Source organism: Bos grunniens, chromosome X (genome assembly GCF_055505025.1).
Source record: "Bos grunniens cultivar Pamir isolate PY7600 chromosome X, Bosgru_T2T1.0, whole genome shotgun sequence".
NCBI lineage: Eukaryota > Metazoa > Chordata > Mammalia > Artiodactyla > Bovidae > Bos > Bos grunniens.
In genome coordinates, this window is record NC_141194.1 from 39,016,273 (window position 1) to 39,028,434 (window position 12,162).

The following is a 12,162-nucleotide window of genomic DNA, read 5'->3' on the forward strand; positions in this document are numbered from 1 at the left end:
CGGGCGGAGAGGTGCAGGGGAGCAGCCCCAGCCTGAGCCCACACCCCTCCAACCTTCCGCACGAACCCGCGGCGCCCGGCGCGCCCCAGTTCTGGGCAACTCGGCGCCCCCGCCCCGCCAGGGAGGGGCCGCTGGCATAGGCGACAGCCTCAACCGGTACACACCCTGCGGTGGGCCCATTAAGCCGAGAAGCCGAGGAAACTGGATGCCCCCTCCCCCACCTCTTCCATCCGGCTGGGCTTGGCCTTAAAGATCCCAGGCCCACAGTCGCAAGCAATACGAAGGATCCTCTCCACATCCACGTGTGACCTCCACTGAGCCTGGGCGCTAGGCACCGCCCCCCCCCCACCCCAATCTCTCCGCGTTGCCTCCTCCCAGGTTTCGGTCCCAGCAGCCACAAAGCTACTTTCAGATTCAGAAAGGGTGGGGGGGCGGGGGAAGGGCTCTCTTTTAGAGTGGATCAAGGCTTAAGAGAGGCACGGGGAGGGGAGCAAAGGCACAAAACAGGGCTCTGGGCCCCGCTGCAGAGACCCGCGTCCGGGCTTTAGTGACCACCCAAACTCAGGGGGCTTCAACCTGTGTGTTTCCCGCCCTCCCCCGTGCATCAACGAGAAGTGGACCTGGACAGGGGGTCTCAGACCAGTACCAGCCTAGGACCTTGGGAGACTCTGAAGGGAAGAGCGGCTCCAGGTCACCCCGTCCGAGCCTTCGGCGCCGTGCCATGCTCAAGTTCCCTATCGATTGGCGTTCTCAGCGCTATCGTGGCGGCACAGAGACGGAGGGCGGGAAATCGGGAAGCCGGAACCTGCAGCCCACCCTGGACCTGGGAGGGGGGCAGGCGTAAGAACAATTCCCCCATCTCGCAACACAGTACACGCATGCATCGCCCTTCCTCCTAGCACACATTACGACTGCGAAAGCCATTACCGCCGGCGCGCGAGAGACTTTTTAAATATTTACAGCCCGCTCTCCGCACGGTAGCCTGATCCATCTTGTGGGCGCGGAGGCGGGGCGCGGGGCTCCGCTCCGGGGGAGGTGCGGAGTCGGGGCGGGGGTTCCAGTCGCCTTCCCCCGCGGCTCCGGGGTCCGCCCGGAGCTCCCCATCTTGTTCCCCCCGCCAGGTGGGTAGTGGGCCGGAGACTGCGCGCAGCGCGCCCAGGGCCCTGTCGGGGCCTGAGCGGGCGGGGGTGGGGGTGGGGGGCAGCGTCCAGGAGGAGGGAAGGCCGGGAGGCTGATTTAAAGGTTCTCACCGGGAAGCGAGAGAGGCACAGACCTGAGAGCCGCCGCGCGGTGAAATCCGAGGAGCTCTCTTGGCGAGGAGGGGCTGTCAGAGGCCATTTATCTCTCGCCAGAGTGGAGGCTCGGCTCCCACACCGCCCGCGAGTAACAATGGCAGCGATCAGCAGCTCTGCACGCGCTTCAGTGCATGAATGGATTGCGGAAGATGCCTGCGCTCTTCTTCGCTCAGGCGGCTCTCGGAGCGCCCCCTCCCCGCCCGCCGCCCCCGCCCCGCCGGCCTCCTCCGGCCCGAGAGCGCGCGGTGCGCCTCGGGGTTCGCGAGTCCGGCCCCGCGGCTCGGTCACTCTTACCCGGATCCCCCGCCGCCCTTCCCCCCTGCCGCGGCTCCCAGGGCTCTGGCACCTTGCCACCGAGTGTCATTAGGGGCTGAAACTTGACACAAGCCTTCCCGACGCAGACACCCCCGCCAGCCCCCTCCCTCCTTCGCTCCCCTCGCGGCAAGTTTACTTTCAAGGAGTTGGACGGTGTTTCCGCCTCAAAGGCCGGCCGAGTGCGGGTTCCAGGGGGAGGGGCGGGCTCGGGTGTCTTCACCTGCCCCACGGCCTAGAATGTTCGCAAGCCCCCGGCTGGCCCCCAGCCCGAGCGCCCAAGGCCTGCTCCCCCTCCTCTTCGTTTTGTAGCGGCTAATCCACCGAGAGTCCCAGCGATCCCCACACGCACTCCGGGCACCCCCACTCGGACCCACACGTCCGGCCACCTTTCGGGTCAGCGGCACAGCCGTGTACTCCCAATTCTCAGAGGCTTACAGTTCTCAGAACGCCACAGACGGCGCGAGGTGGGCCGCAGAAGTGGTTCCCTTTAACTCTGCCAAGGTCTCATAAAAGTCCCCCTCCAGGTGCTGCCTAGGGCTGGGAGCCACGAGGAGCGCAGTGAGCAATACTCCCGAGCCCTTCTGGGTTTGCTTTGAGGGGAGCTAAACCCAGAACCTCGGGATGTTTCAGTCCTGGAGGTCGCCAGGCTCTGGATGCGGCAGACTGAAGTGGGGGAGGGGGCGCCAGGGGTAGGCCCTCTCCGCGATCCGACGGCCGTGCCAAGTAGCCAGCGAGAAGAGGCTGGGTTGTGCCTGGGTTGAGGGAAGGCGGCCACACACGTGCGCAAAGAGCAAGGCACTGTAAAAGCTGAGACGCACTCGGAAAGGCAGAGCGCGCCCGGCCGACCCAGGAGACTGGCGAGGGCAGGCGAGAAGCTGGCAGCGAGACAAAGCGGGAGGAGAGAGCCAGGGAGGCTCAGCCGCAGACCCGGAAACGCAGGCAGCAGCAGACGCCCGAGCCCCGACGCGGAGGCGTGCGCAGCCAGGCCCTGCCTGGCATCCCTGGGTTTGCGAGCCCAGGGACGCTGACGCGGACTCTCGGCGGGGCCTTCTGCCAGACCTGGTCTCTGTTGGGCCTGGGCTGGCTCAGCGAATCAACTCGGGCCTTCCCATTAGATGGTGGGGCCCACGCCGTGGCAGTGGGCTTAACTGATAGGGACCCCTCTGGTCCCCGCCCCTCCCTGAGCCCCGGGACAAAGGTGTGGGTTTGAGGAGGTCAGCACTTTGTCCAGGCAAGAGTACAGCCCTCTAGTGTCCACCCTGGGGGCCACTGGCAACTGTTTATCTGACTTGCAGGTGCTGGGAGGCCACCACCCTCAATTGAATTGACATTCCAGCTTCCCCATCGCAAGACCCCTACGGCAAAGCCCATGCCCTGACTTTCCAACAACTGGGAATCGAGTGGACTTCCCACAAGGAGGAACAGTGTCATGTGAGAGGAGCTCCTCAGCCTCAAGTTCTCCGCTGCTCCCTTCCACTGCCTGCACAATGGACCCAGCACGCCACTCCTACTGGGCCAGGAGAGCCTCTTACTCACTGATCTCCCCTCCACTTCTCCCCACGCTGCCTGGGCAGCCCCGGGACAGAAGTCTCTGAGCTCACCTCTCCAACCTCGAATGAAGCTGAGCGTTTTCTCCAGGCTGTTGACTGCGGCACGCTGGCTGTACACACACACACACCACGAGTTGTTCTCGCCCTTCCTGGGGGCCTCCCTTCTCATCTCCCTGCTGGGCGCCCTCGAAACCTGACTACTCAGCCTGAGTGCAGAGCCCTGGCAGAGTGGGGAGCCTGGAGGACCAAGGGGAGGTGGCCAAGGGAGAGAAGGAGAGGGCCCGTAATGGAGGAGGGGCCCCGCATGCCTGAGAGAAAAGAAGCCAGCCTGCAGCCACAGCCTGGAGGAGAGGGGGAGTATAAAGGGAAAGCCAACACTAATCCCTCAGCCTACCTACGTGGGGCCTGACAGTTTACAAAAGCCTTTTCCCTGAATATTATCTCATTCACTCCGGGCTATAAGGAAGGTAGGGCAGATAGCGTTACCCTCACTGACAGAGGAGAGAGATGACGCCCAGAGAGGTTAAGATAGGTCTGTACCAAGGTTGCAGAGCTAAGAGTGGTGGAGGAGCCCCCAGGCCTGGGGTTTCCTGCTCCCAAGTTCACTTTCCTGTTCAATAGCTCTGTGTGTGTGAGTCTGGGTGACTATCTGTGTGGAGGGGAAGGCGGGGGGGTGGCTGGACAAGAATGAGCAGTCCAGTGAGGGAAGTCCAGGAAGGAAGGACATAGCCTCATACCTCTTCCTCTACTCAGGTCTCAGCCAGCAGCCTCCTGCTCTCTCCGTAGCAGCCTGTGAGCCGGCCCCCAACTCGCCTGCCCAGGGGTGAACTGTCTGTGGCTCCAGCAGTGGCTATTCCAGAGGGCTTATATCTTTGGGAGGCCCCGCTCTGCTTGTCTGCTCGGCTCTCCTCTCTGCCTGTCATCCCCACCCCCAGCCTCGGCTGCAGGATGCCTTGCGTCCAACTGTGGTTTCCGGGCAATAAAACAACTATTAAAGTCTCAGGCACGGCTGGTGATTTGCATCACATCCTCTCGTGCATGGATTCAATATTTAATACACAATATTGAATACGGATATTAAAAATCAATAGCTGAGGACCCCTGGGGAGGCGGCACAGTGCGATCCTGCTTCAGAAACACAACCAGCTCCTCTTAAAAGATAGGAACGGCAAGTTCAGCCAAGCTGAGCCCAGCGCCAGGGGAAGTGAGGAGTAGTGGATGCCTCGCAGCTTCCTGATCTACTTAACTGCATCATTCCTAAGTCAGGCTAAAGGGAGGCCAAAGGAACTATGTGCCCTCAGGCTTTACTAGCTGGCAGTGGAGTGGGGTGGGGTAGAATTTGTTTCCAAGCTAGCTACCAGGTGGAGATGCCCCTTTTGTTGCCATTTGCACTTTGGTTTGGTTTGGTGCAGGCAAGCACTCAACACTTCCACCATGATGGCTCCTTCCCACCACCGATAGGCCCCACGGAGAGCTTCTGGCATAAGCTTTCAGGGAGATGGACCAGAGGATGCCAATGGCTCAGAATATTCTTTGTACAGTAAAAGAAATGTTAATTAAGCTCGGAGTCACAGGGTCTTCTGAGGCACCACCAGTCTTCAAGACAGAAACCCTCAAGCACATGACCTGCCAAAGGGCCTGGTGATGGCCGGCTGGTGACAGGACGATGACGAGAAGGAGGCAAGACACTGACGCGCTCCTGATCCAGAACAAGAATCTGGATAGCCTGTTAAACAGCCAGGAGAAGAGGGAGCTCCCGGGACACATAATTATCTTTTCAGGCCTGAAGAGGAACACAAATTACTCTCTTCTTTATCAAAACACAGAAATACACTTTCTCCTACATAGTAACAAGGTTCTTGCACACTGGTAGGGAAGGGGTGAAGAAGAATAAACATTTTTGAGAGAAGATCCCTTTTTTATCCAGTACAGAAAGAGAAGAGAAACTAACAGTGGGAGACACACTTAGCTTATCTGATTGGAAGGGCCTGGACGTTTTTCGATGCCAAAGAACTAGGTGAACTTGACCCACTGAAGTGCCATCCTAGACACCAACTTACCACATCAGTTTTATAGATTCCCTTTTTATCAGAGCTTAAATCAATATGGATGGAGTTGGAAACCTTGCTCTGGTTATAAATAGAAAGGACACCTCAGGAAAACCCCAAAGTGGCAATTTGGGTAGAAGTGAGAAGGGAAGGAAAGAGGTGTTAGAAAATGACAGTTAATGAGCCAGTGGCCTTGCCTCTTTGTTCCCTAACAGTTGTCAGAGAAACCATCAAAGGGAGGGAACAGGGGCCCTTCTCAGAACCGTCACAGGAAAAGCTGACTCGCTTTCTGGCTGCTGCAGATCCCTTCGGTGGTGGCTCACAGACCGGCCCCCTGGGAGTTTGCCTGTGTATATTTATGCGTTTTCGGGCTGGTGGTGCACGCACTTTTTACAATGTCAGGGCTGGGCCTGTGAAACCCACTACCAAAAGTTCTATTCAAAGGAAAAGATGTTCTAAGGCAGATGTTGTATACGGAACAACTGCTCCAGCATAGTCAGCAACATCTTCTTGGGTCCTTCAGCACTACCAAACTCCCTCACTTCTTCCCACCTTGGCCGTTGGCCAGGCTCTGGGCCTCCTCTAGACCCATGCAGACCTGATGGTTTGCACACCCGACAGTTCACTCGGAGCAGGGACATATGACCAGGGTATGAGCCAGCTGGCCAAGGGGGAAAGGAGGCTCAGCTCCAGCAGCAGGGGAAGGGGGGACCCAAAGACCCAGGGTACAAGCTCAGAACCCACTAAGGATGACACCTCCCCCTCGGACCCACCTGGTACTCCAAATCAAGACAAAAAATGGTGGCCTTGTCCCATATTGGTGGGCTACGCCTAAGGTGGAGGCGGCCTCTGTGGCATGAAAAACCTACACATCGGGTCCCAAACTTGCAAAGGGTTTGGAGGCAGGAGGGGGGTATCTTCAGGCCTCCCACCTCTCCACCCTTCTGAACATTTTCCTGGAACCAACTGAAGCTGCTAGTGGAGTTGTTCCTGAAGCTCCTCGGGAACTGTCGCTACCTCCTGGTGCACGACTGCAAGGAGAATGGCTTTCTGTCACAGAATCCCTTGGATAGTATTTGCATTCATCAAAACAAGGGGCCTCAGATTCAGGGGCAAAGCCTCACAGTTCCGATACTGACTCTGCCTTCACTCCCACACCTCGCAGAAACACACCCCCAAACTACTGGGGTGTACACCGAGCTTGAGGCCAGGGTCAGCGGAGGCACGGCCCCCACCACCAAGTTGCCGGCCAAGATAACAGCTGCGGGAGGGGGAGGGGAGCCGCAAGCAGCCACGACCGAACGGTTGCGATCTAGAAAATTCAACAAGAGGCCGCCGCCAGCGCGGCGGCGGCGGCGGCTCCAATTAGCTGAGCCAACGGGGAAGGCAAAGAGCGAGGCGGCGGCCCCGCCGATCGTGCCCGGGGCGACCAGGCGGGCGGGGGCGCGGGGCCTCGGAGCTGCCCGGGCGGCCCTCGCCTGGCCCCTCCCGCGGGCTCTCGGAGCGCGCCTGGTGTTTACACACTGTCCTTCCGACACGGGATCAAGTTTCAGGCCGCGCTGGAGGCGCCGGGGGCCGGCCACAGGCCCGGGAGAGGGGAAGAACTGGAACGGGATCGAAGGCAGCGCTGCGCGGACCAGAAGGCCCGGCGCGCGTGGGCACAGCTAGTGCCGCCATCCCCTCGGGGGTGGGGCGAAGGGAAGTCCGGTGGGCAGGGTGGACAGGGACAGGTGGGACTGCGGAGAGCTATCCGGAGGGAGAAGCATCTCCGAGTCGCTAGAGTGGTGTGCTTTACTCACTCGGGCCGGAGAACTAAGTCCCGGTGAGAGGCGGGGAGGACTACCTAGAAGCCGGGCGCCAAGAACGCTCTGAGCGCCCCTCGTTGAGCTCTCCGCTCTTTCCCCCCAGTACCTTTGATACACTACCAGATGGATTCAGACCATTGTGGGGCAGGAGAGGAGCTAGAAGAGGAACGCGCTCGCAGAGACCTCGAGCCACCCCGCGCGCCCTGGCCCCGGGGCTGTCGAGGCCTCGGGCCGAGTGCCGGAGGGCTCGCCGCTCCGCGTCTTCTCTTAGCTGGCAGCGCGCGGGTGCCCCATGCTGTCAGGCGGCGGCGGGTATGCTTCCAGCAGCAGGCACGCTGTAAACAGCTGCGTGCGCGCCCTCCCCGCCCGGGCTGGGAACCTCACCCAAACACCATGTCGCCTTCTCTCGGGCTCCCGGCTGAGGCTGGGGGTGAGGGGGTGGGGAGGAGGCGCAGGGGGCGAAGCTTTTGTAGCCTAGCCGGGAGAACCCGGGCCCCCACCCCACCCCCAGGCCAGCGGGGCCCCGGAGCAAGCGTTCTGAACCTGCAGGGGTGCGGGGTGCTGCGGGGAGGGGAAGGAGTCAGCGCCTGCCCCCTCCCCACTGAATGTCTGCTTTGTTCCGGAAAACAAGGGAAGCATTAGGCTGCTGCCCCCGGGGAAACACAAAACTTCTTTTTGAATCTCGGGAAGGGCGGTTGACTGCGCTACGGGGCTCCCGAGACAGACCGAAGAGGGGAAAAGCTGAGAGGGCGGGTGGAGACAGGGAGACTCCGGAGGGAAGACGACGGACAAGTGTGGGGCGGGGAAGACAGCCGCTCAGGGTGACCGGGCGGGAGACCCGGGAACCCGACTCGGCGCGAACGTGCCGCGCGAGTTCCAGCGAGCAGCCGGCCCGGCCAAGTGGCGCCGGCCCAGCCGGCGGCCGTGCCAGCTTCCTGCCCTGCCCAGGACCGCGGAGCAGTCGGGGACGCCGCCGCAGGCTGGCCCGGAATCGCAGGACAGCGGGGTGAGGGGCGCAAAGCTCCCAGTTAACCCCAACCAGAACTTTGTGCATCTTATTTGCCCCTCATCCGCAGAGTGGGCCCGGATCCAAGACCTGGGGGGCCGTCGACTGTGGGCTTACACTCTTGGAGAAAGGAGGGGGGCAAAGGCCCAGGGAGCTCCCCCGCGCGGGAGGTGGGAGACTGTCTGAGGTGTCTTTGGTCTCGTTTGATGACCGCTAATCGGATCGGCTCCCAGGCCCGCTGTGCCGTTGCGAGGGGGCGGGTCACTTCTGCCCTGGCCGGTGCGTGCGGGCGAGGGGACAGAGCGAAAGCAGACCTGGAGCTCTCTCTCTCCAGCTCCGGATCTTCTCCCGACCGCCACCCCTCACTTCGCCTTTCCAACACCTAAGGAAGGGGAGGACACCCAGGCTCTGCCCCACCCTCCGCGGGGCGCTCCCCTCCGCCTCGGAAGCTCAGAACTAGAGCGAGGGTTTTCCCCCTTTCCCCTGAGCTCGCAGGGTTTCCAACTTCCTCTAAACCGCCCTCTCCGCTCCGAAAAGCCCCGAGGAGAGGAGCCGAAAGGAAGCACGCCGCTGGTCTGCAAAATGAAGACCATGTGTGAGGACGGCGGCATCAGAGTGAAGCCGCCGCGGAGTGAGGGGGGGGGTGGCGGCGAAGCCCCCGCGCGGCCGGAGGCCCGGGACAGCAGCAGCCAGCGCCTCTGCTCGGCGTTGGGGACGCGGAGCCGCAGTGAAGAACAGCGGAGAGGCTGGGCTGGCCTCGTGGCGGGCAGCAGGGAGGGGGTGCGGGGGCTGCCGCGCCGTGGGGGGCGGGGGGGCGGGGACGCAGCCCAGGCTTCCTGGGCCGCAGCTGCGACCGAGGGCGCAAGAGCAGATCGTGCTCCGCGGCGGCGGCGGCGGCGGCTCGGGCCCGCCGCGCTCGCAGCTGAGAATCAACAAAGGGAGGCGGCGGACGAGCGGGGGAGGGGCGCCGCAGAGCGCTCGCTGGCTGCTGTGGAATAATAAAAAATAATTAATAATGATAATAAGAGAAAAATCCCCGGGCTTTCATGGCTCTGGGTTTCCGTGTGGCTGCCGCGGGAAGCGCGCTGTCCTTGAGGCGGCCTCTCTCGCCTGGTCTGCCCGCCCCTCCCCCTCCCTCGCCCCCTCCCCTCCTCAGGAACCGGGAAGAGAAAGGTCTGCAGCTGACAAATATTATCCATTCTCCCCATCGATCGCGGAGTGTACAGATGTGAGCGCTTGATGTGCCCGCGGAGCGGCGGATCCTCCCTGCTCGCTCGCTCTCGCCCAGGCTCCGCTCGCCGCCCCCCTCCTCCCCCTTTGTTCTCCTCCCCTTTCCCTCTCTTTAAATAGATTTCAGGGCGCTGCCTGTTGGAGAGCAGCTGGCGATCTCTCCCGAGAGAGGGAGCGAGCGCAGCCCGAGGTGCCCTGTCACCAGTCTCCCCTCCCCCACCTCGCCTTCCCGGTGAGGTCCCACCGCCCCCCACCTTTCTCCAGTTTCCGAAAGAGAAAACACCGGGAACACCCACGTCCACTGCACCGCGAGCCTCTCGGAGCCTTTGGACCCCTCGCGCTGTCCCCGTGCTGGTGTCTGTGTGAGGAGGAGGGAGGGGGCGCAGGGAGGGGACCCAGGGACGTGCCGGAAGAGCCGAGGGTCGGGATCTTTCTCCGGCAGCAGCAGGCACGCAGCCCCGGTCACGCTGAGAGGGGACAGTTTACCCATTAGGGAAAGTCGGCGGAGGCGGCCCTTTTATTCCTCTTTTGCAGATGGCAGATTAAGCCAGCAGCGTCCGGCCTCAAAGGGGCCGGCCGCTCGGCTAAGGGTTAACCCGTCGGCCGGTAATCGCAGGCACACACACACACTCACACACACACGAGCGGGCGCGCGCGACGCGCCCTCCCCGCCCGCCCGAGCGCCCGCCACAGCCCGCAGTGCGCCCGGGGCTGGAGTGTGGGGCGGGGGGGGACTCGGGGGGAGGGGCGGGGCGGGCTTAACCAGGCCGCTCGACTGAGCCGAGGCCACCTCGCCGTCTGTCACTTAAATGATTGTCCTCCGCTCCGCTCGGTGCGGTCAGTACGGGCTGTTAACAGGCAGTTGCAATCAGTTTCCGAAAGGTCAGCCAAGGTCCTCCGGCTCTCGCAGACGGAAGGCATTACGAAACCGCTTTTGTATCTGCAGGCACTTTAGAAAAAGACGCGAGGAGGGGCGCACCGCAGCGCCGCGGTGCTGCGAGCCCCGCGAGAGGGGCGGGGGCCGTAGGGCGGGGGAGCTCGCCCACCCCCGCCCCCCGCCGCTGCCTGGACTCGGCGGCGGGGAAACCACACCACGAGTGAACCAGGCCCTCCCGGCTTCGATGGGGAAGCAGGAAGGAAGGGGGGGGGGGGTCAGGCGGCAAGGCAAGGAGGAACGGGAGGAAGTGGGAGAGGCGTCCTGGCTCCCCTCCTCTCCTGGCCTTCGGCCCACCCCAGGACCCAGACCCGGGCGGGCGGCCCTGGGTGCCTCAAGACCCCGCTCGGACTCTCAGGTTCTCCTGTCTCTGGGAAGTGGGGCGGGGGGGAGGTGCTCGGGGAAAAAGACCCTCGCAGAGCAAGCGAGTCCCCGCGCGGTGCCTGAAGAAGCTGCTGCCGCCGCCGCTAGAAGTCGTCCATCAGCAACCAGTCCAACCTGCCAGTGATAATGTGCGATCAACACCAAATCACCCCCGCCAGGCGCGATCCATCATCGCTGCGCGCCGCGGGCCCGTGTGAGGCTGACTCCGGGCTTGGGGTGGGGGGTGCGGAGCAGGAGGCTATCGCCCAGCGTATTGGGACTCTCGGCGCACCTAGTTGCCCCTTCGGGAGGCCTGCATCCCGGCGTTCATAACTCTCCAAGTTCCCCAGCCGCAAAGCTCAGACCCGGTGGCACCGACTTCCCAGCACAGGTCACTTAAGAGCCCTCACGCCTTACTATCCAGGTCACACCCTCCCTTCCTCGGAGCTGCCCTGCCCGTCCCCTCCCCCTCCTTCGAGAAAGCCTGGCTGGCGGGAAATTAATATTTAATATCGTGAAATTGATTAAAGGGCTGGAAGCCGGCGATGGGGGTGGGGGGAAGGGTAGGGGCGTAATTAAAGATCTGAGAGTCGTGGCCGCTCCTCGTCTGCTCTAGCCGCACGCAGCCTTTGTGAGGTCGAGGCGGAACTGCGCTAGGCTGAGCCCGGCGGCCTCGGGGCGGTGGCCGGTGCTGCCCAGGATCTGGCCGGCGCCCGAGGGTGGAAGGCAGGGGGCGGGCTGTCCGGAGGTGGCCAGTTAACCTTAGCGCACCTGAGGCTGTGCCTACAGCCGCGCTTCCCATGCCTGCTTGTACCGTGGGCTCCTCTCGGCCGCAGGACCCTGAGGGTTGGGTGCTGGAGCTTTTCGCTGCGAGTTCGGCGCCGAAGCGCCTTCCCGGCCCGGGGGGCCCAGGAGGGTTCATCTCCCCTTCGATTCCAGGGTCCCCAGCGCTGCCTCATACCTCGGGCCCCACTCCGAAGCCCCGGCTCCAACCTTTGACTGGGGTCTTCTGGGCCTCCCACGCCAGCCTTTCGGAAGCCATGAGCCAGATATAGCCAGTTCTGTAACTGGTGGCGAGGAGGAGGGGGTCCTGAGGCCGAGGCTGCCCGGAGCCCCCGCCGGTTCTCTCCCGTCCAGGCCCCACCCCGGGCCGCTCACAGTCAGCTGCACTGCAGATGGGGCCTGCCGCTCGAGGCGGCGGTCTCCAGGGAGCCGTCACCGAACCAGCTCCGCCGGCCGCCTGTCGTACCGTTTATGGTTACTGCGCCTCCCAGGAGGAGCACGGGGGCTGGACATGGCTGGAGGTGGGTGTCCCCGGGCCACCCGAGCTGGCGCTACTAGAGGAATTCGGTGGGCGCAAGGTCAGCGGTAACCCTTCGGCGCGGGCTACCGTGTAGAAACCGGATGGATTTGGCTCCGTAGTAGGATGACCCCCAGCTCCTGCAGGCCTGGCTCCAGAGGGCCGCTTTGAACTTTTTCTTGTACACGTTTTATTTTTTTGGTGAAGCGGCCTGTCTGAAAAGTACCAAGTGTGCAGAGGGGATAAAGCACAAACACTATAAACAGCGTCTTTGGCCCTAATCAACTGGGGGCCAGGAGGGCCCACCAGGCTCCAG

At 62.7% G+C, this 12,162-nt stretch overlaps 1 protein-coding gene and 1 long non-coding RNA gene across 9 annotated transcripts in view; one reads left to right on the top strand and one right to left on the bottom strand.

Moving 5' to 3' along the window:
- The window catches only part of BCOR (BCL6 corepressor), a 119,097-nt gene that overhangs the window by 87,855 nt on the left and 19,080 nt on the right, over positions 1-12,162 (bottom strand). The window contains exon 1 of one of the 8 annotated variants that reach the window (XM_086387018.1): positions 1,274-1,407. The exons of 6 other annotated variants lie outside the window; for them this stretch is intronic. The gene's annotated coding sequence lies outside the window, so the exon portion shown is untranslated. Of the gene's footprint in view, positions 1-1,273; positions 1,536-12,162 lie in introns of those variants that run through there. One more of the 8 variants, XM_086387037.1, reaches the window with a different exon arrangement.
- On the top strand, positions 815-4,162 carry LOC147340178 (uncharacterized). The gene is made up of 2 exons (XR_015158624.1): positions 815-1,121; positions 2,906-4,162. It is a non-coding gene; the product is annotated as an uncharacterized LOC147340178 (long non-coding RNA).